At 37.2% G+C, this 26,054-nt stretch overlaps 1 protein-coding gene across 1 annotated transcript in view; it reads left to right on the plus strand.

Moving 5' to 3' along the window:
• Window positions 1-10,196: 10,196 nt before the first annotated feature.
• The window catches only part of LOC138310644 (cardioacceleratory peptide receptor-like), a 191,362-nt gene continuing 175,504 nt past the window's right edge, over window positions 10,197-26,054 (plus strand). The window contains exon 1 of the mRNA XM_069251927.1: window positions 10,197-10,297. The gene's annotated coding sequence lies outside the window, so the exon portion shown is untranslated. The remainder of the gene's footprint in view (window positions 10,298-26,054) is intronic.

Here is a 26,054-nt window from a genome sequence, read left to right on the forward strand (position 1 = left end):
CGAAATAATGTCGTAACCGTACCGTAACATTACCGCGTCCGAAATAATGTCGTAACCGTTACGTAATATAGCCGCGTCCGAAATAATGTTGTTACCATAACCGTATCATAACCGCGTCCGAAATTATGTGTCGTCGTAACCGTACCGTAACATTACCGCGTCCGAACCGTAACATAACCGCGTCTGAAATAATGTCGTAACCGTACGGTAACATAACCGCGTCTGAAATAATGTCGTAACCGCACTGCAACATAAACGCGTCTGAAATATTGTCGTAACAGTACTGTAACATAACCGCGTCCGAAATAATGTCGTAACCGTACTGTAACATTACCGTGTCCAAAATAATGTCGTAACCGTACCGTAACATTACCGTGTCCAAAATAATGTCGTAACCGTACCGTAACATAACCGCGTCCGAAATAATGTTGTAACCGTACCGTAACATAACTGCGTCCGAAAAAATGTTGTAACCGTACCGTATCATAACCGCGTCCGAAATAATGGCGTAACCTTACTGTAACATAACCGCGTCCGAAATAATGTTGTAACCATACCGTATCATAACCGCGTCCGAAATAATGGCGTAACCGTACCGTAACATAACCGTCCCGTAACCTACGTATCATAACCGCGTCCGAAATAATACGTAACAACCGCATCTGAAATAATGTCCGTACTATAACATAACCGCGTCCGAAATAAAGTTGTAACCGTACTGTAACGTAACCGCGTCCGAAATAATGTCGTAACCGTACCGTAACATTACCGCGTCCGAAATAATGTCGTAACCGTTACGTAATATAGCCGCGTCCGAAATAATGTCGTTACCATAACCGTATCATAACCGCGTCCGAAATTATGTCGTAACCGTACCGTAACATTACCGCGTCCGAACCGTAACATAACCGCGTCTGAAATAATGTCGTAACCGTACGGTAACATAACCGCGTCTGAAATAATGTCGTAACCGCACTGCAACATAAACGCGTCTGAAATATTGTCGTAACAGTACTGTAACATAACCGCGTCCGAAATAATGTCGTAACCGTACTGTAACATTACCGTGTCCAAAATAATGTCGTAACCGTACCGTAACATAACCGCGTCTGAAATATTGTTGTAACCGTACCGTAACATAACCGCGTCCAAAATAATGCTGTTACCGTACCGTAACATAACCGCATCCGAAATAAAGTCGTAACCATACAGTAACATTACCGCGTCCGAAATAAATTTGTAACCGTATTGTAACATGACGGCGTCCAAAATAATGTCGTAACCAAACCGTATCATAACCGCGTCCGAAATAATGTCGTAACCATACCGTAACAGTACTGCGTCTGAAATAATGTTGTAACCATATTGTAACATGAAGGCGTACGAAATAATTGTTGTAACCGTATTGTAACATGACGGCGTCCAAAATAATGTCGTAACCATACCGTATCATAACCACGTCCGAAATAATGTCGTAACCATACCGTAACAGTACTGCGTCTGAAATAATGTTGTAACCGTATTGTAACATGAAGGCGTACGAAATAATGTCGTAACCATACCGTATCATAACAGCGTCCGAAATAATGTCGTAACCGTACCGTAACCGTACCGTAACAGTACCGCGTCCGAAATAATGTTGTGACCGTGTCGTAACATAACCGCGTCTGAAATAATGTCGTAACCGTACTGTAACATAACCGCATCTGAAATAATGTCGTAACCGTACCGTAACATAACCGCGCCTGAAATAATGTCGTAACCGTACCGTAACATAACCGCGTCCGAAATAATGTCGTAAACGTACTGTAACATAACGCGTCTTAAATAATGTCGTATTCGTACTGTAACATAACCGTGTCTGAAATAATGTTGTAACCGCACTGTAACATAACCGTGTCTAAAATAATGTCGTAACCGTACTGTAACATAACAGCGTCCGAAATAATGTCCTAGCCATGCAGTTACATAACCGCGTCCGAAATAATGTCGTAACCGTACCGTAACATAACCGCGTCTGAGATAATGTTGTAACCGTACCGTAACATAACCGTGTCCAAAAAATGCTGTAACTGTACCGTAACATTACCGCATCGGAAATAATGTCATAACCGTACGGTAACATTACCGCGTCCGAAATAATGTCGTAACCGTACTGTAACATAACGGCGTCCGAAATAATGTCGTAACCATAGAGTTACATAACCGCGTCCGAAATAATGTCGTAACCGTACCGTAACATAACCGCGTCTGAAATAATGTCGTAGCCTTACCGTATCATAACAGCGTCCGAAATAATGTCGTAACCGTACAGTAACAGTACCGCGTCCGAAATAATGTTGTAACCGTGCCGTAACATAACGGCTCTGAATTATGTCGTAACCGTACTGTAACATAACCGCGTCCGAAATAATGTCGTAACCGTACCGTAACATAACGCGTCCGAAATAATGTCGTAACCGTACTGTAACATAAGGCGTCTTAAATAATGTCGTATTCGTACTGTAACATTAACGTGTCTGAAATAATGTCGTAACCGTACTGTAACATAACCGCGTCCGAAATAATATCGTAACCGTACTGTAACATTAACAGCGTCCGAAATTAATATCCTAACCATACAGTTAACATAACAGCGTCCGAAATTATGTCTAACCGTACAGTAACACATAACCGCGTCCGAAATAATGTCGTAACCGTACTGTAACATAACCGCGTCCGAAAAAAAAATGTCATAACCGTACCGTAACATTACCGCGTCCGAAATAATGTTGTAACCTTACTGTAACATAACGGCGTCCGAAATAATGTCGTTACCATACAGTTACATAACCGCGTCCGAAATAATGTCGTATCGGTTATCAGGTGCAGACAAGTTTGTGGTGATTTCATGCATAGAAGTAGTGGATGTTGGAGTGGCTTGACAATTGTGGTGACCAGTGTAGAGAGCAGGTGTTCTTCAGACAAGTTTGCAAACACCGAGATCACAATATCAATGGGCACACAAAATCAGCACAGCGTCGGTGTACGCTGATACGAGCACTAAGGGAATCACACTACCATTCATCCAAGGATAATTGCTGTGGGCCATTACACCGGATGGCTGAATGTTCAAGTGACGGACCGTTAGAGGTTCTCAAACGTCTTTATGTCTGTTCTCTGCTTTGACACATCCAGACACTAGTAAACGATAAACATGACGCTTTAGTGAGTACATTTTACGCCAGCTATAGATGGCAATCTGTATGCATCATTGAACATTGGCTGAAGGCTTCAATACGACATACTTGCCAACAGCAAAGCTGATCCGGATCCTTGGCTCTGTTGGAAAGCTCCGATCCTCATAGGCCTATTATGCCCACGGCTGCCTCAGTCCATCAGCTATAACCTAGGATTTCAGTAATCAGTAATTCAGTAATTACACGCGGAATCGTTAGTACTTAGTACCATAAGTACCTTGTCCGATAATTGGAAATCTTGATGAGTATTTTGTATTTAAATTTCCGAATCGGAGTCGCAGAGATGCTTACATCACTCATACATACAACGAAACAAACAAACATCGACAATGTACATCCATACAATTTGTTTGTTTGTTTGAGTTTTACGACCCATCAACAACTAAGGTCATTTAGGGCCAAACTACAAGTCAGGCATTAATATAGGATAAAAGATCAGGACTAGTAAGGAAAGTAAGGACTAAAACACAGATTGTAAACGTTAATTTGATAAAAAGAGGTTTGCATGGGATAAAATAGTTTTGGCTAACACACATGAGAAACTTATGCATAATGTTGATGAAACGATAAAATGTTGAGTTGATACGATGATATGATAAGAAAACGTTCATATTTTGTTTAAAATACCGAGAGGAGAATCATATGCATGGCATGTAGGAGGACCCTCCCCTCTCAATAGATATGACTGTGTAAAATATGTGTGTCCAGTTCGGAGCCCAGAGAGAGAACAACTTCCTATCTGCGGTCTCTCCGACTGGACAGTTTAGGATTAAGTGTAGGCTGAATTTTAAACAGTTTATTGTTTGTTTTGGTAGACCACCTTTGTTGCCAATGGTGTTTGATGGCTGACTGAATTGAAGGTTTGATGTCGGTGTATGTTAGTTTCAAATCTGTTTGTGATAGGCGAAGAGAAGTCTTAGCTGCTTTATCGGCCTGTTAGAGTATTTCTAGGGTTGAACAGATGATTGCCTTTTCGATGCGGTGTTCTTCGATGTGGTCAAGAGCCAGACCGATAGCACATGCTTCCGCAGGGAAAATGGAGGCAACATCTGGAAGTCGGATAGAGGAACATTGATTAGATGTACAGCATGCTGCTTCAACTTTATCACCATCTTTTGAGCCGTCAGTGTATATCTGAACATGATCAGGGAAAGTCCTAATACACTCCCGAAAAGAGGATTTATGGTCACCGGGTAATGCACTGGACTTTGCCCTCTCATGTAGAGATAACTTGATATCAGGTGTTTGAATGAGTCATGGTGGTACATCGGATACGGTGTACTTGCCAATGGTGTCGAAATTTATATTTAGTTCCTGCAAAACATTTGAAATTCAGATGCCAAATGTTGGTATTAGCTTTTGATTTTGTGTGAATATATCCTGGTGTTGTAGATTAAATACAAGATCGAATGCGGGGTTTTTGGGATTGGATTTCAAATGAGCAGCATACTGTAAGGATGATTTCTTTCGTCGATCGTCTAGAGATGGCTCATTAGCTTCCACATGGATACTCTTCACAGGTGTTGTTCGAAAAGCTCCAAGTGCAAGATGCAGTCCCTGATTCTGGATAGGTTCAAGCATCTGTAGATAGGAGCTGCGAGCCGATCCATAGACAATCGAGCCGTAGTCAAGTTTTGATCTAATAAGTGCCCGGTAGATCCGCAGAAGCATTTCACGGTCTGCACCCCTATCAGAATGGGAAAAAACACGTAGAATGTTCAGCGCCTTCGAGCACTTATCCTTCAGATGTTTGATGTGTGGAACAAAGGACAGTTTCGAATCAAATATTAGTCACAAGAAATTTAGTTTGTTCGACTACTATAATTTTAATTCCATTGAGTGCGAGGTCTGGAACGTTGTGTGGTTTTCGTTTTTGACCGAAATGCATGCAGACAGTTTTTGATTTTGAAAATCTAAAGCCATTTCGTCAGCCCAAATTTATGATTTGCCTAAACATTGTTGAAGTTGTCGTTCTATAGTGTGCATGTTTTTTTTATCTATAACAGATCAAAAGATCATCCACAAATAGAGACCCTTCTGTAGATTGGCCAAGACATTTTGTTATGCTGTTAATTTTTAAGCCAAAAAATGTGACAGACAGGATACCACCCTGAGGGACACCCGCCTCCTGTTTTTCTGTTTCTAAATAATAAGTTGAACCCGTTCGAACTTTGTAATGCCTGTCAGATATAAAATTTGAAATTAACTTTGGCAAATTACCACGTATACCGATATCATGGAGATCGTTCCTGATTCCATATTGCCAGGTTGTGTCGTATGCCTTTTCTAGGCCAAAGAATACGGCCACAAGATTTTCTTTATTGCCAAAGGCTTCTCGTATAAATGTTTCTAGCCTAACTAAGTGGTCTACCGTTCCCCTGCGGTTTCTAAAGCTGCTTTGCAGAGGACTTAAAATATTGTTTGATTCCAGGAACCAAACTAATCTAGTATTTATCATACATTCAAGAGTTTTACTAATGCAGCTCGTCGGTGAAATATGACGATAGTTATTGGCATCAGTAGCATCCTTCCAAAGGCTTTGGAAGGGGTATAATAGTAGATTCCTTCCAGGACTCGGGAATTTTGCCAGAAGAATAAACTTGATTGAATATAGTTAAAAGGCATTTTAGTGAAGAGTCTGGTAATTGTTTTAAAAACATATGTGGTCCAGATGCCGAGTCCTTTGACTCCTCGAGGAACTCGAGAAGTTCTGGTACAAAAAATGTATCTCGAAAGGCCTATTGTAATTTTCAGTATTGGAGGATTTAAATTTTAGACGTCTCTTTTCCTTTTCTTTTTTAAATTTTTGGATTTTTTTGGAATGATTCTTGACGGATGAATTTTCAGCAAAATTTTTGGCAAAGGCGTCAGCTATTTCGGATTTTGAAGAAAATAATTTATTTTTGTTAATGAGGTGGGAGGATGGTGTTGTTTTTCTTTTCCCACTGATTTTACCAATCATTTCCCAAACTTTCTTCGATGATGTATTTGAGTTTATTTTTGAGACGTACTCTTTCCAAATACTTTTCTTGTCGGATTTGATAGGCCTTCGAGCTTTTGCTCTCCAAATTTTAAAATTGTTATAGGTTGAGACGGTTGGCGAAGCCAAGTACCGTCTCAGAGCTGAATTTCTACCAGATCTATTGATAAATGAATCATCCATACAATGATGAAGTGCAATCATATAATGGAAAATTATAACCATATAAAGTATATATACAATAAAATAATAATGTTTGTAAATAGTGTTAAGTAGAATCATACAATGGTAAAAGAGAATAAAATAGAGATGAAATTAGATACCATAACGATAAATGAAAATGATATAACGATGACACCAAATAAAACAATGGTATATGTAAATGAAATATATATTTCACCAAATCAATTAATGATGAAATCGATTGATATAATGATTAAAAACAGTACCATGACAACTGATAATACAATAATGGTAGAAGCAAATGATACATTGGTCAAATGAAATCACGTATTGATAAAATGGTACCATATACTGATAAAACCATATGATATTATGAAAACACAAATTCAAAGTATATTTGAACCATACGACACAGCTATGGCGTTTCATATTTGTGTTTGACAACTTTAGAATCTTAGCATTCAGGTTGAGCTTTTCCTGTCTTACCCCAAATTTCGCTTTTTTACCCAGGGTAACATTTCTCTGTCTTACCCAGGGTAACATTTCTCTGTCTTACCCAGGGTAACATTTCTCTGTCTTACCCAGGGTAACATTTCTCTGTCTTACCCAGGGTAACATTTCTCTGTCTTACCCAGGGTAACATTTCTCTGTCTTACCCAGGGTAACATTTCTCTGTCTTACCCAGGGTAACATTTCTCTGTCTTACCCAGGGTAACATTTCTCTGTCTTACCCAGGGTAACATTTCTCTGTCTTACCCAGGGTAACATTTCTCTGTCTTACCCAGGGTAACATTTCTCTGTCTTACCCAGGGTAACATTTCTCTGTCTTACCCAGGGTAACATTTCTCTGTCTTACCCAGGGTAACATTTCTCTGTCTTACCCAGGGTAGGATTTCTCTGTCTTACCCAGGGTAACATACATTTCTCTGTCTTACCCAGGGTAACATTTCTTGTCTTACCCAGGGTAACATTTCTCTGTCTTACCCAGGGTAACATTTCTCTGTCTTACCCAGGGTAACATTTCTCTGTCTTACCCAGGGTAACATTTCTCTGTCTTACCCAGGGTAACATTTCTCTGTCTTACCCAGGGTAACATTTCTCTGCCTTACCCAGGGTAACATTTCTCTGTCTTACCCAGGGTAGGAGTTCTCTGTCTTAACCCAGGGTAACATTTCTCTGTCTTACCCAGGGTAACATTTCTCTGTCTTACCCAGGGTAACATTTCTCTGTCTTACCCAGGGTAACAGTTCTCTGTCTTACCCAGGGTAAGAGTTCTCTGTCTTACCCAGAGTAACATTTCTCTGTCTTATCCAGGGTAACATTGCTATGTCTTACCATGACACGAGTAAAACATGTTCGCATGATAAACCGGAAGTTGTAAAACGTCATGTGCAAATAAAAGTTAACTTGCGCAGTCCAATTGAACAATTGTTATCAAAATCTAACTCAAGCTCGTGCTTCACGCGGTAGCTGAAATTTGACCTAATGATCATCGGAATCGGAGTCCCACCTACCTTCACATATTTCGTTGATCAGTGCATCGAGTTTAACACATTTTTTTGGCAAAGTGAAAAAGAAATCTTTAAGTTGTTTTTATTGATTATTCTTGTTTTTCAATGGCGTAAAAATTTGTAGTTTTGAACATTTTAGGGGGAAATTACAGGGGCAGAAAAAGGATCGTTCCCTTCCTAGAAAGTAGGACAGGTAAATCTCGGCATGCCTCGGGTTAGGCAGTAGTGAATCTCCTCCTCGGGTACAGATTTCTGTGTCCTACCCTAAAAGTATGGAAAGTTCGTATTAGTCCCAAAACGTTACATGTCTACCTGTGCATGTGGGGCAGTTTCCAGGTACTGACCGCTGGTCGGTGGTTTTTCTCCGGGTACTCCGGCTTTCCTCCACCAACAAACATGACACGTCCTTTAATGACCCTGGATGTTAATAGGATGTTAAACAAATAAAACCTTTACAAAAGGGGGGAAGGGTTGAAACATGTAAATAATGGCTAGCCTCCCTTCTGGACAGCAATGTCAGGAATGTGTTTAAATGTAACCGAGTGTACTGTAAGGATCCTGTGGTGATCAGGTTACACAGAACTATTTGGCTCAGGACAGCTCTTTCGAAATGAGCATTCAAAGTGAAAGTTGACAGATAGCGCACGGTTTTATCAATAACTAATTACGGAATTTTGTTAATGAAAGTAAAAACAGTAAACTGTAAAAAAGAAATACTTAAGTGCCCGGTGTTGTATATAACACGACGGCCGAATCGAATTCCATAAGGGAGGCCAAGCAGCATGGAAGATATGCCAATTAATTGTTTATTGAGCTCAGCAGGATACCAAATCCAGTGTACCAAGTTTCAGCGATAATAACCGGCATCTATAGCCGTAGTTCCAGTATTGTAGCTCAAAAGACCAAGATAATGGTGTCGTTTTTAGCCGGCCAAAAGGGATAAGTAGGCTGGGTACGTCTTTAGCCGGCCAAAGGGATAAGTAGGCTGGGTACGTCTTTAGCTAAGTAGGCTGGGTACGTGAGTTCATTGCACAATAACCTAAGGTAAAGATTTATATGCATGATGGTACAGTTAGCAGTCTCGAAAAACCACACAAGATAAAGAGTATCAACATTTCGTCAGAGCGGCCATCTTTGGATTCGAAATGTCGACCGCGAGGTTAGTCAAATGTTCCAAATGATTTATTGGAGTAAGCCTGTGAAGATACTTTTATTTCCCTTTAGAACTCAAATTATGGGTTTTCGATTATTTTTATGGTGATTGCTTAAATCCCTTGGAATTCAGCAATGTTTGAAACCTGTGATCCAAAATATGCAAAATATCACACTTTCTGTCGGATGTAAGCATTTTTGTTACATATCTGCCCCACAAATTGTTTCAGACGCGGTGCATGTAAGGTTACGGTACGGTTACGACATTATTTCGGATTCGGTAATTTTTCTGTACGGTCACGACATTATTTCGGACGCGCTTATGTTACGGTACGGTTACGACATTAGTTCGGACGCGGTAATGTTAAAGTACGGTTACAACATTATTTCGGACGCAGTTATGTTACGACATTATTTTGGACGCGGTAATTTTTCTGTACGGTCATGACATTATTTCGGGCGCGCTTATGTTACGGTACGGTTACGACATTATTTCAGGCGCGGTAATGTTACAGTACGGTTACGACATTATTTCGGACGCGGTAATAATACAGTACGGTTATGACCTTATTTCAGACGCAGTAATGTTACACTGCGGTTATGACATAATTTCAGACGCGGTAATGTTACAGTGCGGTTATGACCTTATTTCAGACGCAGAAATGTTACAGTGCGGTTATGACATTATTTCGGACGCGGTAATGTTACAGTACGGTTACGACATTATTTCGGATGCGGTATGCTTACGGACGCGAGCATCTTTTTACATATCTACCCATAAGCATGCTTAGACATTACTACATTAGATAATTCTATGTCCGTGGTAATGCCCCCACGATGTCAGATAAGTATTTAAGTATTCAATAGCAATGCTATTGTGATTGTAAGTCATATTGTCTACCTGACCGATAGAAGCCTGGCACTAAAATCTCTAGTAAGATAAATGTGTACTTTTAATTTATAGTTTTGTTTATGTCTTGATATATATTATTTTGTGGCAGGCTGCTATCGACCATACCCACGTGATTTTATAGTTTACCCACGCAGGCCTGACCAGTACGGACCGCCGATATGCTAGTGAGTGAGTGTTAAGCGTCAGTACCCGGTGTCTCGCGCCACAGAGTAGATGTAGCGTGTTATTCTGGTAACGCTCCCTAGTATGTGGATGTAATCGTACTAGTTCGGATCCTCTCATCTGGAATTTTATCCACGGATTTCCAACAGGAACAGTGGTGAGTACAAATATAATTCTGATTTGTTAAAAACCGATAGTCGTTTCTGTTTATCTTTAATTTGTTTGTAATCTTTGACGTTAAACAAATTTTGGTAACCAAAAAGAAAACAGTATTTGACACAAGTAGTAGCAACTGATGAAGCCATCTCCTTACCCAGTAACACAGACAACATATCATTTTGTGTCTCATCTATATTGTATATTTTCTTTTGTTTCTTCTTTCCTTTTTCTTTTCATTTTATTTTCTATTGTTCTATTATTGTCTTCTTTTTCTATATAAATTTTATGCTAATTTATGTAATAGACGAACACGAGCCTTTTTATGTGATACACTGATCATACTTCTGTAATATATGTAATACACACTGATCATACTTCTATATTACGTGTAATACACACTGACCACATTTCTATAATATGTGTAATACACATCGACCATACTTCTGTAATATGTGTAATACGCAACGACCATACTTTTATAGATGTAATAAACACTGACCATACTTCTATAATATGTGTAATACACATCGACCATACTTCTGTAATATGTGTAATACGCAACGACCATACTCTTATAGATGTAATAAACACTGACCATACTTCTATAATATATGTAATACACACTGACCATACTTCTTTATATGTAATACACACTGACCATACTTCTAAAATATATGTAATACACACTGACCATACTTCTATATATGTAATACACACTGACCATACTTCTATAATATATGTAATACACACTGACCATACTTCTATAATATATGTAATACACACTGACCATACTTCTATAATATATGTAATACACACTGACCATACTTCTTTATATGTAATACACACTGACCATACTTCTAAATTATATGTAATACACACTGACCATACTTCTATGATATATGTAATACACACTGACCATACTTCTTTATATGTAATACACACTGACCATACTTCTATGATATATGTAATACACACTGACCATACTTCTATATATATGTAATACACACTGACCATACTCTTATATATTAATGTACACACTGACCATACTTTATATATGTAATACACACTGACCATACTTCTATATATATGTAATACACACTGACCATACTTCTTATATGTATACACATGACCATACTTCTATATATATGTAATACACACTGACCATACTTCTATATATGTAATACACACTGACCATACTTCTATAATATATGTAATACACACTGACCATACTTCTATAATATATGTAATACACACTGACCATACTTCTATAATATATGTAATACACACTGACCATACTTCTATATATGTAATACACACTGACCATACTTCTATATATGTAATACACACTGACCATACTTCTATAATATATGTAATACACACTGACCATACTTCTGTAATATATGTAATACACACTGACCATACTTCTATATATGTAATACACACTGACCATACTTCTATATATGTAATACACACTGACCATACTTCTATAATATATGTAATACACACTGACCATATCTCTATATATGTAATACACACTGACCATACTTCTTATTATACAATTAATGTATACACACTGGACCATACTTCTATAATATATGTAATACACACTGACCATATTCTATAATATATGTTATACACCTGACCATACTTTTATATTATACACTGACCATACTTTATATATGTTACACACTGACCATACTTCTCTAATATATGTAATACACACCTGACCATACTTCTTATATATGTAATACACACTGACCATACTTCTATAATATATGTAATACACACTGACCATACTTCTATATATGTAATACACACTGACCATACTTCTATAATATATGTAATACACACCGAACATACCTCTATATATGTAAAACACACTGACCATACTTCTATAATATATGTAATACACACTGAGCATACCTCTATATATGTAAAAAAACACTGACCATACTTCTATAATATATGTAATACACACTGACCATACTTCTATAATATATGTAATACACACTGACCATACTTCTATAATATATGTAATACACATTGACCATACTTCTATAATATATGTAATACACACTGACCATACTTCTATATATGTAATACACACTGACCATACCCTATATATGTAATACACACTGACCATACTTCTATAATATATGTAATACACACTGACCATACTTCTATATATATGTAATACACACTGACCATACTTCTATAATATATGTAATACACGCTGACCATACTTCTATATATGTAATACACACTGACCATACTTCTATATATGTAATACACACTGACCATACTTCTATATATGTAATCACACTGACCATACTTCTATAATATATGTAATACACACGACATACTTCTATATATTATACACACTGACCATACTTCTATATATATGTAATACACACGACCATACTCTTATATTGTAATACACACTGACCATACTTCTATATATGTAATACACACTGACCATACTTCTAATTATATAATTAATCCACTGACCATATTCTATATGTAATACACACTGACCATACTTCTATAATATATATAATACTCACTGACCATACTTCTGTAATATGTGTAATACGCAACGACCATACTTCTATATATATGTAATACACACTGACCATACTTCTAAAATATATGTAATACACACTGACCATACTTCTATAATATATGTAATACACACCGACCATACTTCTATAATATATGTAATACACATTGATCATACTTCTGTAATATATGTAATACACACTGACCATACTTCTATAATATATGTAATAATACCACACTACTCTTCTATAATATATATTAATACACACTGACCATACTTCTATAATATATGTAATACACACTGACCATACTTCTATACATATATGTAATAATACACACTGACCATATTTCTATAATATATGTAATACACACTGACCATATATACACTGCATACTTCTATAATATATGTAATACCATATCTAATCACACTGACCATACTTCTATATATGTAATACACACTACCATATCTAATATATGTAATACACACTGACCATACTTCTATATATGTAATACACACTGACCATACTTCTATAATATATGTAATACACACTGACCATACTTCTATATATGTAATACACACTGACCATACTTCTATATATATACTTCTATATATGTAATACACACTGACCAAACTTCTATAATATATGTAATACACACTGACCATACTTCTATATATGTAATACACACTGACCATACTTCTATATATGTAATACACACTGACCATACTTCTATAATATATGTAATACACACTGACCATACTTCTATATATGTAATACACACTGACCATACTTCTTAATGTAATAACACACTGACCATATTTCTATATATGTAATACTACATACACATGACTTCTATAATATATGTAATACACATGACCATAGTTCTATAATATATGTTATACACGCTGACCATACTTTTATAATACAAAATATGTAATACACGCAAACCATACTTCTGTAATATATGTAATACACGCTGACCATACTTCTATATATGTAATACACACACTGACCATACTTCTATATATGTAATACACACTGACCATACTTCTATATATGTAACGCACACTGACCATACTTCTATAATATATGTAATACACACTGATCATACTTCTATATATGTAATACACACTGACCATACTTCTATATATGTAACACACACTGGCCATACTTCTATAATATATGTAATACACACTGACCATACTTCTATAATATATGTAATACACGCTGACCATACTTCTATATATGTAATACACACTGACCATACTTCTATATATGTAATACACACTGACCATACAAGAGGCCGAGGGGCCTTAACGGTCATCTGACTATTGGCACAATACAACACCTCAAAGAATAAAGTAGTGGCACAGAGTTAAGGCAATCCAAAAAATCCTCTTTTATTAGAAGAAGTCCAGGTCCTGATATATTTAATGAATTAGACCTTGATCCCCACCATGCTGCAAATCCAATATCCAGTCTCAAGGTAGTCATTCATGTTACAGGCTCAATATCAGGTCTCTATAGGCCTTTAAGTTATTCACACGAAGTCGTTTAAAGATTTTAGCCTATTTGACCTGAATAAAGGTCAAGATAATTTATTTGAACAAACTTGGTAGCCCTTCATCCAAGCATGCCGCAGACCCAATATGAGTACCCTGGGCCTTTTGGTTCTTGAGAAGAAGTCGTTTAAAGGTTTTAACCTTTTTGACCCCTGTGACCTTGAGTGAAGGTCAAGGTCCTTCATTTGCAAACTTGGTAGCCATTCATTCTAGCATGCCACAGACCCAATATCAGATCTCTAGGCCTCTTAGTTATTCACAAGAGGTCGTTTAAAATGTTTACCCTATTTGACCCCTGTGACCTTGAATGAAGGTCATTGACCTTCATTTGAACAAAGTTGGTAGCCAATCATCTCTGCATGTCACAGGTTCAATATCAGGTCTCTAGGCTACTTACTTATTCACATGAAGTCTTTTAAAGTTTTTAGCCTAGTTGACCCCTGTGACCTTGAATGAAAGTCAAGGTCATTTATTTGAACAAATTTGGTAGCCATTCATTCTAGCATGCACAGACCCAATATCAGGTCTCTAGGCCTCTTAGTTATTCACAAGAAGTTGTTTAAAATCTTTTGGCCTATTGGACCCCTGTGACCTTGAATGAAGTTCAAAGTCATTTATTTGAACAAACTTTGCAGTCCTTCATCCCAGCATGCCGCAGACCCAATATGAGTACCCTTGGTCATTTGGTTCTTGATAAGAATTCGTTTAAAGATTTTAGCCTTTTTGACCACTGTGACCTTGAATGAAGTTCAAGGTCATTCATTTGAACAAACTTGGTAACCCTTCATCCCTGCATACTACAGGCCAAATATCAGTACCCTGGGCCTTTTGTTTGAATGAAAAAGTTTCGCACTGCAGACTGCGGACGGAGCACGATGACGGACGATGCATGATGACAATAGATCTTTCTGACCCTTCGGGTCAGATGACCTAAAAATATACCAGAGCTTGAATTCATTTAAGGATTTTAGTCTTGGTAGTTCATTGTATAATATATACTGGCAGTTAACCTGAAAGATACAATATAATTGATTGTCTATAAAACACCAATAAAGGAATGAAAAATGGAAAAAAATTTAAGCTACATCCTCAATACTCCATGGGTTACTATCACTGACGTAATATCCACTCTTGGACTATTTCATAGTAACATTGGAGCCACTTCAGAAGAAACAAACTGACCAACACAGGCTTGCAGAAATCATTTTTGGCTACATCCTCAATACTCCAGGGGTTACTATCACTGACGTAATATCCATCCATGGATTAATATCTCATAGTAAAATTGGATGCAGTTCAGAAGAAAACAAGAGGCCCAAGATGCCTTGATGGTCACCTGAGTGCTGATACAGAAAGAACATTGCAAAATTGGTTCAAATCTTTAAAAAGCATTTATGAATTAAAAGAAACCCCTTTTGGACCCACTCCTCAGGCCCCTGGGGGTTAGTCATGGAAAATTTAATAATATGATTCAATGGCCATATCATACTGATAAATCTGACAACAGTTGACTCATTTTCTATTACAAATGACCAAATAATGTTCAAAAATGTGTTTTCCCTATAAAAACTATAGTAAACTTGACCCCTCCCGAGGGGAAAACATGAGACCCCAGGTTCATATATAATTCATAATTATTGTAAAGGACCTTAAGACCTTTCCATCTATGAAGAGTATTTGATTCTACCATTTCCAGAATTTTAGATGAAGGTTTTTGAAGTTTAAGCCTATCCCATTAAATCATTTTAAATCCTTGATACTGCTGAAGGATATGAAAATCAGTAAAATAAATCATCACATCAAAGGATCTATTTGTAGCTTTTATATATACGCAGATACGAATTACTTGGTACATCTTTCATGCTTCTCTTTTGTTTTATTAATTATATTTAATTTTTATATTGAGGAAGATTACCTATATATACATATATAGGTACTATATAAAATATATAAAATAGTTACCGTTTCCAAGTGTTATTCATCACAGATGAAAAAAATGTCAACAGCAAGCAAATCATAATTTAACAGTCTATACCTTAACCGAAATGGCTTTTCAATTTATCATTTTTTTTTTTTTTTTTTTTTTTTTTGATTCAGAAAATTTTTGAAAACATTTCTCAAGCTGATGAGGCTGTAACAAGTTTGACACTCACTACTGTATAGTGAGTGTTATAATTAGGTCTCCTTTAACCTAGATACTGTATGATATTTAAAAAAAAACCCAGAAAACTTGTTAATTTGGAAATAAATTGTCAAAATATCCTTAAAGGCTCGTGATATTTTGAATTTAAGTTTAATAAATTTCAAATGATGTAGCCATGAGTGTAAGATTCTATTTACCACATAACTAGTATTAATCAAAACATAGTCAAAACTTCAGTGATTCTGACAGGACAGTGGCGTAGGAAGATGAAACGTAATGGGGGGAAGGGGGGGCAAAGGTCCTCAATATTTCATAAAAAGACATGTTTGCCCCCCACCACCCCCCCCCGTCCTGAGGAATCCCCCCACTTCCTATGCCCCTGCAGGAAAAAAGGGCATCCATGGTGCTTAGTTTAAAGCACACCTTGACCTCAATAAATGACCACCAGATGGCACCAAGAAGATATCAACAACTTCCTTTACAAGGAAAAATCTTACAAATTTTCTTGAACATTGTTTATTTAATTCTTTGAATCCTTGAAAGAATAGCTAGGGCTTAAGCTCTGGGTCAAAATTGGGATTACTTTGTTTAGTTTCAACTCTGTTTTATGTAAGAGTAGCGAAATCAGACTTGGATTCGACGTGTCAACCGAGATATTCTTACAACATCACAGACATCATTAATATCTACGACGCCACAATAACGTTCGTCTTACAACATTTATGACATGACCTTATATAACATTGCTAAATGGGTCAGAGTGATAGTATACATGTATGCTAATTTCACAACACGGGTCAATCTGATCATTCCTGTCGGCATCCTAATTATTACGCAGTAGTTGCATGTCTATCACTATACACAACACAGCAAAATTGTGAAATGAATTTTAATTAACATTATTGATCTCGCCCACCCAGTCTGTACAGGAACTTAAGCCTAAGCAATTATTATGTGTCATGTAAAACTGCAGTGCATACAAATGTCCATATCTACATGTAATAATGTTGATCATATACATTGTCAAACTACATTGTTACCATTTTTTCTGGTTTGTTTTCTCTTAGTTGTCTAATTTTCAGATTACTTAAAGTCGTTTCGATACTTTCTGAGAGTCATTTCGCCATGTTTACTTTATGATACCGAAAAGACTTCCGCATGTACCGAAATGACATGAAATGAAGCTGCGTTACATGTGAGCCTACGGACTACCGAAACGACATGTGCATTACTTTATGGTTTAACTACTAGCAATTTAATCATATGATCAAACAATATATTAGGAGATACATATATTCAAACGGCATCTGCCTCAAAGGCAGTACAATTGCCAGTTTACGTGCTGTTAAGCCACGATTTAGAACGCATGCATGGTTCTGTTGTCAGACAGTCACTCGCGATGATGATCATAAACAGACTGTTAACAGTACTTAACGTTATATTTGCAGGCCTACAAAAGCAATCAAATATATCTGATAATACTAATATCCATCGTTAATGATATTGATGTCTATAACAAGTAAAATGAACAATTACTTACCTGATAGTGCCGGATTTAACTTGAACATCAAGGCGGCTTCAACGTTTTTACTCAACCGGATACAAACAATATACACATTCCTCATAGGGGGCGCGATAGTCTGCGCCATGATTTTGTGTATTCGAGACAGTACAAACAGCTCCATTTCACTGTTGCACTCTTTGGGCGCATTTTGTAACATAAATGTGATGACTAGTGCATAACTTATTTACTCATTTTATGATGTTTAGTCACTTCTACAGAAAATTTCAAAAATATCACTCATTTTTAAATGGTACATAATTGCCGGTCCAATCGTTCAGAATAGTTCCGAAGGAAGGCGCCGGGACCCCAGAATATCTCGTCTGTTGTGAAAATTTACCGATAACTTGCGAAATACCACCAATATTCAAGACTGTATTGTGGCCGTTGTATGTAACATTTTCAAAAATTAGAAATACCGTTTTGTTCAGAAATGCAAGGACCTTTTATATGTAAAGTTTTAGCATGTCAGCTTTATTAGTTAATTTACTAGTACGAATTAAACAGAAACCAGTGGTCAAAATGTCGATTTTAGAGGTTTTACACCAAAATATCTCGTCATTTTGAATATTCACAGCTAAGGCGATTACTTCAATCGATAGATCACGCCGAGCTTAGCTTACATTCAAAATTTCAGCAAAAAATATCGTTTGGTTTCCTTATTACTCAAATCGCGAAAATAAGCAGGTTGATAGGTTTATTTAGCCGTGTTATTATTTCGTTCTAGAACGAAAACACTGTTATAACAGAGTTGTCGTTCTTTCTCTTCATTTCATACTAGAAGAAGTCGTCAATAAATCATTGGCGATCTTTAAGAAAGCAAAACCTTGTTCATCTGTTTTTTTCCATTCCCGTCATACCATCTTTTCTTTTTTAGAAAATGGGGTGAAGTGTAATTATAATGGTAAGCTAATAACGTTTGGGACTCGTTTTACATTTACAAATGTTTCAGTTAAGATTGTAACAATATCACGTATAATTATCCGTAATTTCTAGTCAGTCATACGCTCCGGCGTTTATACTCTTGATATATGTAAAACACTCAAGTGATCAAGATCGGGTTGTGTAGTCAAGCGTCTATGCCATGCTCTCTGAATAAAGCACAGTTGAAAGGATGAGCTCTTGTCCGTCTCATTGAACCCATATCATCGATATGTAAGTTACATATAATATCGACATCTTGATACATGGTGTCAGAAGTGACAGAAGATGTGTGAAAATCGTTTACGGACAGGTATTTAAAACGAACTAGTTCTAATAAGATCTGAGTGTTGAGTCACGGATCGCGGAACAGATGAAACTTTAATGTCAGAGGACATTTCGTTCTTTCTAAAAGTGTTGTTTTCGGAAATAGTTAACAGCGATATGGCGCTTTATAGTAATATGCCTATGCCTCCCGCGCTACAGATGGGCTCCGGTTCTGACGCTCCACAAGCATGGAGAAAATGGAGACAGGTCTGGGACAATTACGTCATTGTGTCAGCTTTGGCTGACAAGGACCCCAAAATACAACTAGCTACATTTATTACGTGTATTAGTCTCGACGGCCTTGAAATTTACAACAGACTGCCTTTGGATGAAGAACAAAGGAAAGACTTAGAAACCGTTTTGGATAAAATGGAAGAGTATTTTGTGGGGAAAATAAACACTACTTATGAAAGGTACGTTTTTAACAATCGTATACAAAGTCCAGACGAAAATGTTGAAACATTTGTGTCAGCCCAACGAAGGCTAGCTACAACATGTGGTTATGGTACTCTTAAGGAAGAGCTAATTCGCGATCGTCTGATATGTGGGATACGCGACTCCGGTGTAAGAAAAAAAATTATTACAGGAACGTGATATAATATTACAAAAATGCATTGACACATGCAGAGCTGCTGAGTCTACAAAGGCACAACTTAAAGCGATGGGTACGCAGGCCCAGGAAGATGTACATTCTGTGAGGCATTTCAGACTAAAAGAAGAGAAACCACATAAGCCAATGAAACCGTATAAAGCATCTTGTAAATTTTGTGGAAGGAAACACGAGTTCAAAAAGGAAAAGTGTCCGGCCTACAACAAGAAGTGTGAAAACTGTGGCGGAATGAATCATTTCAAAGTAAAATGTCCACGTGGTAAGCCTACATATACTGATAAACCCAAGAAAAAGGTACATTATGTAGAGCTTGATTCAGATTCTGATGAGGAACTGATGACTGTAACCACTGATACCAATCAGTATAAAAGGAAAATCTATGCGAAACTGGACATTGCAGGAAAACGGATCTCATTTTTGGTCGACAGTGGAGCGACATGTAACATTCTGCCAATAAAGTATGCTAAAAACATGGAACTTGAAAGGGGCAGTACTCTGACAATGTACTACAAGTCTAAGTTGGTTTCCATGGGATCATGTACAACTACGGTAGTGAATCCTAAAAATGGGAAAAAATACAACATAAAATTCTCTGTGGTAGACAATGACTTGCTAGTTCATATACTTGGGTCGGAGACCATACAACGCATGGGCATACTGGAGGTCAAGTATGAGAACATTCTGGTGGTAGACAGCTCCGACTCGATACTAGAGACATACAAGGAAGTATTTATCGGTGAAGGTAGGATGGAAGGTGAACTTCATCTGGATGTTGACAAAACTATCACTCCTGTCAAACTCCCGTTAAGGAGAGTTCCAATAGCTCTCAAACCACAGCTAGAAACGGAATTGAAGAGACTCGAAAATCTACAAGTGATCGAGAGAATCAACGAACCTAGGATTGGGTGTCAAGTCTGGTTGTCGTGAAGAAACCAAGTGGTAAAATACGCATTTGTATAGACCCCAAACCCCTTAATCAAGCCCTTAAGAGGAGTCTCTACCTATTGCCAGTGATTGAAGATGTTCTGCCAAAACTCGGGAACGCAAAAATATTCACTGTGTGTGATATTAAGAACGGATTCTGGCATGTTGTCCTTGATGAGGAGTCTAGCAAACTTACAACCTTTGAAACTCCATTTTTGGTCGTTTCCGTTGGTTACGAATGCCCTTTGGTATTTCCCCTGCACCGGAACTCTTTCAGCAACGTGTAGATACCTTGGTGAGGGATATACATGGTGTAGAACCAGTGTTTGATGACATTCTCGTATACGGAGAAGGTGACACGGATCAACAGGCAGTAGAGGGTCATGACGGTAAACTTGAGAAACTATCCTTTAAGATAGTTCTGTTTTCCAGATATCGCCATGAGGTACACTAATACACTGCTAGTAAAAACGAAATCATTATTGGATCAGCTAAGATAAGAGCCGATTGTACAGAAATATGCGGAAACCTGTAAGTAGAACATTACCAGAGGTTATCAACGTAATCCACTGGATCATTTATTTTTACATCTCGACGTCAGAGGAAGATCGACAACGGCAGATATGCAGTATACACTTTTTATAAAACTCGTCTTGAAGTTGTATCCTTGTGAGTAACTTCTAAGACATTTTTAATAAAATCTCTCCTTAAATGTATTTATAGGTAGTCAGACGACAGACAGACTTCTGTGTATAAAACCACTGGTGAAATGACCATAAAAAGTGGTGTATTAATTCTTAAAGATTCACCATTATACCTTAACCTCGCATGTATTTATAGTCTTAACAAAAGAAAAATGTGTCTTAAATAAGATGAAATAAAAGGCAATCAATTTTTAAAAATCCTTCGCAAATAAACAGTAAGTAAAACCATGATATTGGATGTAACGGCAAAACAATGCTATCCTGCCTATCGTTGCTGTTTATAAACACGTAATACACAAACTTATAATGATGACATCGGACACATACTAATACTTGTCTGATCTTGAGAGTCAACACGACGTGAACACCTCCCCTCCCCCAATAAACCTAGATAAATAAACCAGTTAGTATGTCTCTATCACAGATTGCCCGTCACACACATTAGACACGATCTTATACCCAACACTCGTCCGTCTTGCCATTCCTTTTAACCCCCGAGAAACTCGTAACACAATTTATCAAGTCTCCAGCCTATCAGTTTAGTATTAATTGACTTAAGTCCCCCTAAGTACGACCAGGCTAGGAAATATTGGACGCTTTGAACATATCGGGACGCCACGCCACAAGTCTTGGAATGTTCATTTCGCTTACTTGTCGTTTTTTTTTCTTTTCAAAAGTAAAACAAATCTTTGGGCATTCGCCGGAGCACAGGGACCTGGCACGAAAATTTTTAACCAATAGTATACATATATATTATAGTATCAAGGGTATGAACTCGGCGGTCGAGAAAAACGGACCTATATTTTTAAAACCATGATTATTTTAATAAATGGGTAATATACAACATTGACGGATATCTTACCTTAAAGAGAAATAATTTATCTTTCCATTGAGTGCTTGATGAACAAAATTGGCCAAGTATTGACGAAGTTATGGCTTGATGAATCGGGAAATTTACGAAAAATATGCTAGGTAGACATTTCCCTGTCCGGTCGAAATGTCGTCTCGGCTCTAATGGGTACCTCAAAAACCAAGCCAAAATCACAAAATCTACGCTTGTGGTGGTAAACAGTACCCATAACTGTGTTCATCCACAATCTCCTTTGGAGGTGTCATGACCCGTACTTTGTAGAAACTCCATTTAAACATCGTGTAGCTCACTTACTTTAACCGTCACCGCCATGTTCTTTTTTCTCTCGGGACGCTTCTCGACTTTACATATCGTGACTACATTATGCAAATTATGTAATGTTGTGCTAATGTGTAAACTCGAGAAGCATTCCGAAAAACAAATGAACATGGCGGTGACGGTTAAAGTAAGTGAGCTACATGATGTTTAAATGGAGTTTCTACAAAGTACGGGTCATGACACCTCCAAAGGAGATTGTGGATGAACACAGTTATGGGTACTGTTTACCACCACAAGCGTAGATTTTGTGATTTTGGCTTGGTTTTTGAGGTGCCCATTAGAGCCGAGACGACATTTAGACCGGACAGGGAAATGTCTACCTGGCATATTTTTCATAAATTTCCCGATTCATCAAGCCATACCTTCGTCAGTACTTGGCCAATTTTGTTCATCAAGCACTCAATGGAAAGATAAATTATTTCTCTTTAAGGTAAGATATCAGTCAATGTTGTATATTAACCATTTATTAAAATAATCATGGTTTAAAAAAAATAGGTCCGTTTTTCTCTACTGCCGAGTTCATACCCTTGATACTATAATATATATATGTATACTATTGGTTAAAAATTTTCGTGCCAGGTCCCTGTGCGCCGGAGTGTCATTGTTACTACAAATCTTTGAGTATTTGCTGGTGTGCCAATATCGTTACTCTGTGTTTTTTATTAGGAGCAAGCATTGGCTGATGTGGTGTTATTATAATATTTGCTATATTACTTTATCACTTTTTGGAGAAGTTGCCAATGTTAACCGATGTGTCCAAGTTTTGGATAATAAACCATTGATGCTTCCCTGGTTCTGATGTTTAGAAAGTTGATGTATGATGTGACAGTATCGCTATATTAACTACATGTATTCCTAATTCAACCCTCTTCAGAGGCTTAGTTTCCTTTATACATCATTTTTCAGCATTTATGAGTTAAATGTTGAAAATCAATAAGAACGATATCAAATCTTCCTCCAGCAGATCGAGAAATAACTAAAATAAATCCGAGAAAAAAACCCAGAGCACGCTCGATATATGCCAATGTACTTATATATAAAACAAAATTTAAGGAGCACATATGTAATGTATCATATACATTAGCGTACATCCTAGTAACAATGGTCGTACATAGTGTTCAGTTAAACAGTTTAAGTTGGAAACATCGTGATCTCGAAAACGATTTTTTCGTGACGTAGGGACCAGATGAGGAACAGAAATAGAGCAATGATACATGCGATATCCAGCGCGATTTTAGCCTGGTAGTGTTAAACATTGTAGTTGTAACCCACAGCAGACAATACGTACTCCTTTGCTTTATTATTTTTTAATATTTTTTTAATGGTGTTCGCGGTGTTCGGCTAGTTCATTCACTTGCGATGTGGAGGGCTGACGCCAATAAACAATTCACAGTTCGAATTCGAAGTTGACATGAATATAAAAATTCTTCCAATTATTCTATCATCCGAATTCAGGTTTCCTAGATAGACACATGTAGATTTGTACAACAGTGTATTTAATCATACAAGGCCGAGTTAAAAAGGTTCAACAGCTTAGGAGATTCCTGAGTGTTTAGGTAAGGTGTAGTGATGTGTTATTCCTGAGTGTTTAGGTTAGGTGTAGTGATGTGTTATTCCTGAGTGTTTAGGTTAGGTGTAGTGATGTGTTATTCCTGAGTGTTTAGGTTAGGTGTAGTGATGTGTTATTCCTGAGTGTTTAGGTTAGGTGTAGTGATGTGTTATTCCTGAAGTGTTTAGGTTAGGTGTAGTGATGTGTTATTCCTGAGTGTTTAGGTTAGGTGTAGTGATGTGTTATTCCTGAGTGTTTAGATTAGGTGTAGTGATGTGTTATTCCTGAGTGTTTAGGTTAGGTGTAGTGATGTGTTATTCCTGGGTGTTTAGGTTAGGTGTAGTGATGTGTTATTCCTGAATGTTTAGGTTAGGTGTAGTGATGTGTTATTCCTGAGTGTTTAGGTTAGGTGTAGTGATGTGTTATTCCTGAATGTTTAGGTTAGGTGTAGTGATGTGTTATTCCTGAGTGTTTAGGTTAGGTCAGTGATGTGTTATTCCTGAGTGTTTAGGTTAAGTGTAGTGATGTGTTATTCCTGAGTGTTTAGGTTAGGTGTAGTGATGTGTTATTCCTGGGTGTTTAGGTTAAGTGTAGTGATGTGTTATTCCTGAGTGTTTAGGTTAGGTGTAGTGATGTGTTATTCCTGGGTGTTTAGGTTAGGTGTAGTGATGTGTTATTCCTGATGTTTAGGTTAGGTGTAGTGATGTTTATTCCTGGGTGTTTAGGTTAAGTGTAGTGATGTGTTATTCCTGAGTGTTTAGGTTAGGTGTAGTGATGTGTTATTCCTGGGTGTTTAGGTTAGGTGTAGTGATGTGTTATTCCTGAATGTTTAGGTTAGGTGTAGTGATGTGTTATTCCTGGGTGTTTAGGTTAGTGTAGTGATGTGTTATTCCTGATGTTTAGGTTAGGTGTAGTGATGTGTTATTCCTGAGTTTAGTTGTTTAGGTTACCGAATGTTTAGGTGTGTAGTGATGTGTTATTCCTGAATGTTTAGGTTAGGTGTAGTGATGTGTTATTCCTGAATGTTTAGGTTAGGTGTAGTGATGTGTTATTCCTGAGTGTTTAGGTTAGGTGTAGTGATGTGTTATTCCTGAATGTTTAGGTTAGGTGTAGTGATGTGTTATTCCTGAGTGTTTAGGTTAGGTGTAGTGATGTGTTATTCCTGAATGTTTAGGTTAGGTGTAGTGATGTGTTATTCCTGAATGTTTAGGTTAGGTGTAGTGATGTGTTATTCCTGAGTGTTTAGGTTAGGTGTAGTGATGTGTTATTCCTGAATGTTTAGGTTAGGTGTAGTGATGTGTTATTCCTGAGTGTTTAGGTTAGGTGTAGTGATGTGTTATTCCTGAATGTTTAGGTTAGGTGTAGTGATGTGTTATTCCTGAATGTTTAGGTTAGGTGTAGTGATGTGTTATTCCTGAGTGTTTAGGTTAGGTGTAGTGATGTGTTATTCCTGAATGTTTAGGTTAGGTGTAGTGATGTGTTAGTGTCCTGAATGTTTAGGTTAGGTGTAGTGATGTGTTATTCCTGAGTGTTTAGGTTAGGTGTAGTGATGTGTTATTCCTGAATGTTTAGGTTAGGTGTAGTGATGTGTTATTCCTGAGTGTTTAGGTTAGGTGTAGTGATGTGTTATTCCTGAATGTTTAGGTTAGGTGTAGTGATGTGTTATTCCTGAGTGTTTAGGTTAGGTGTAGTGATGTGTTATTCCTG

Source organism: Argopecten irradians, chromosome 16 (assembly GCF_041381155.1).
Source record: "Argopecten irradians isolate NY chromosome 16, Ai_NY, whole genome shotgun sequence".
Taxonomy (NCBI): domain Eukaryota; kingdom Metazoa; phylum Mollusca; class Bivalvia; order Pectinida; family Pectinidae; genus Argopecten; species Argopecten irradians.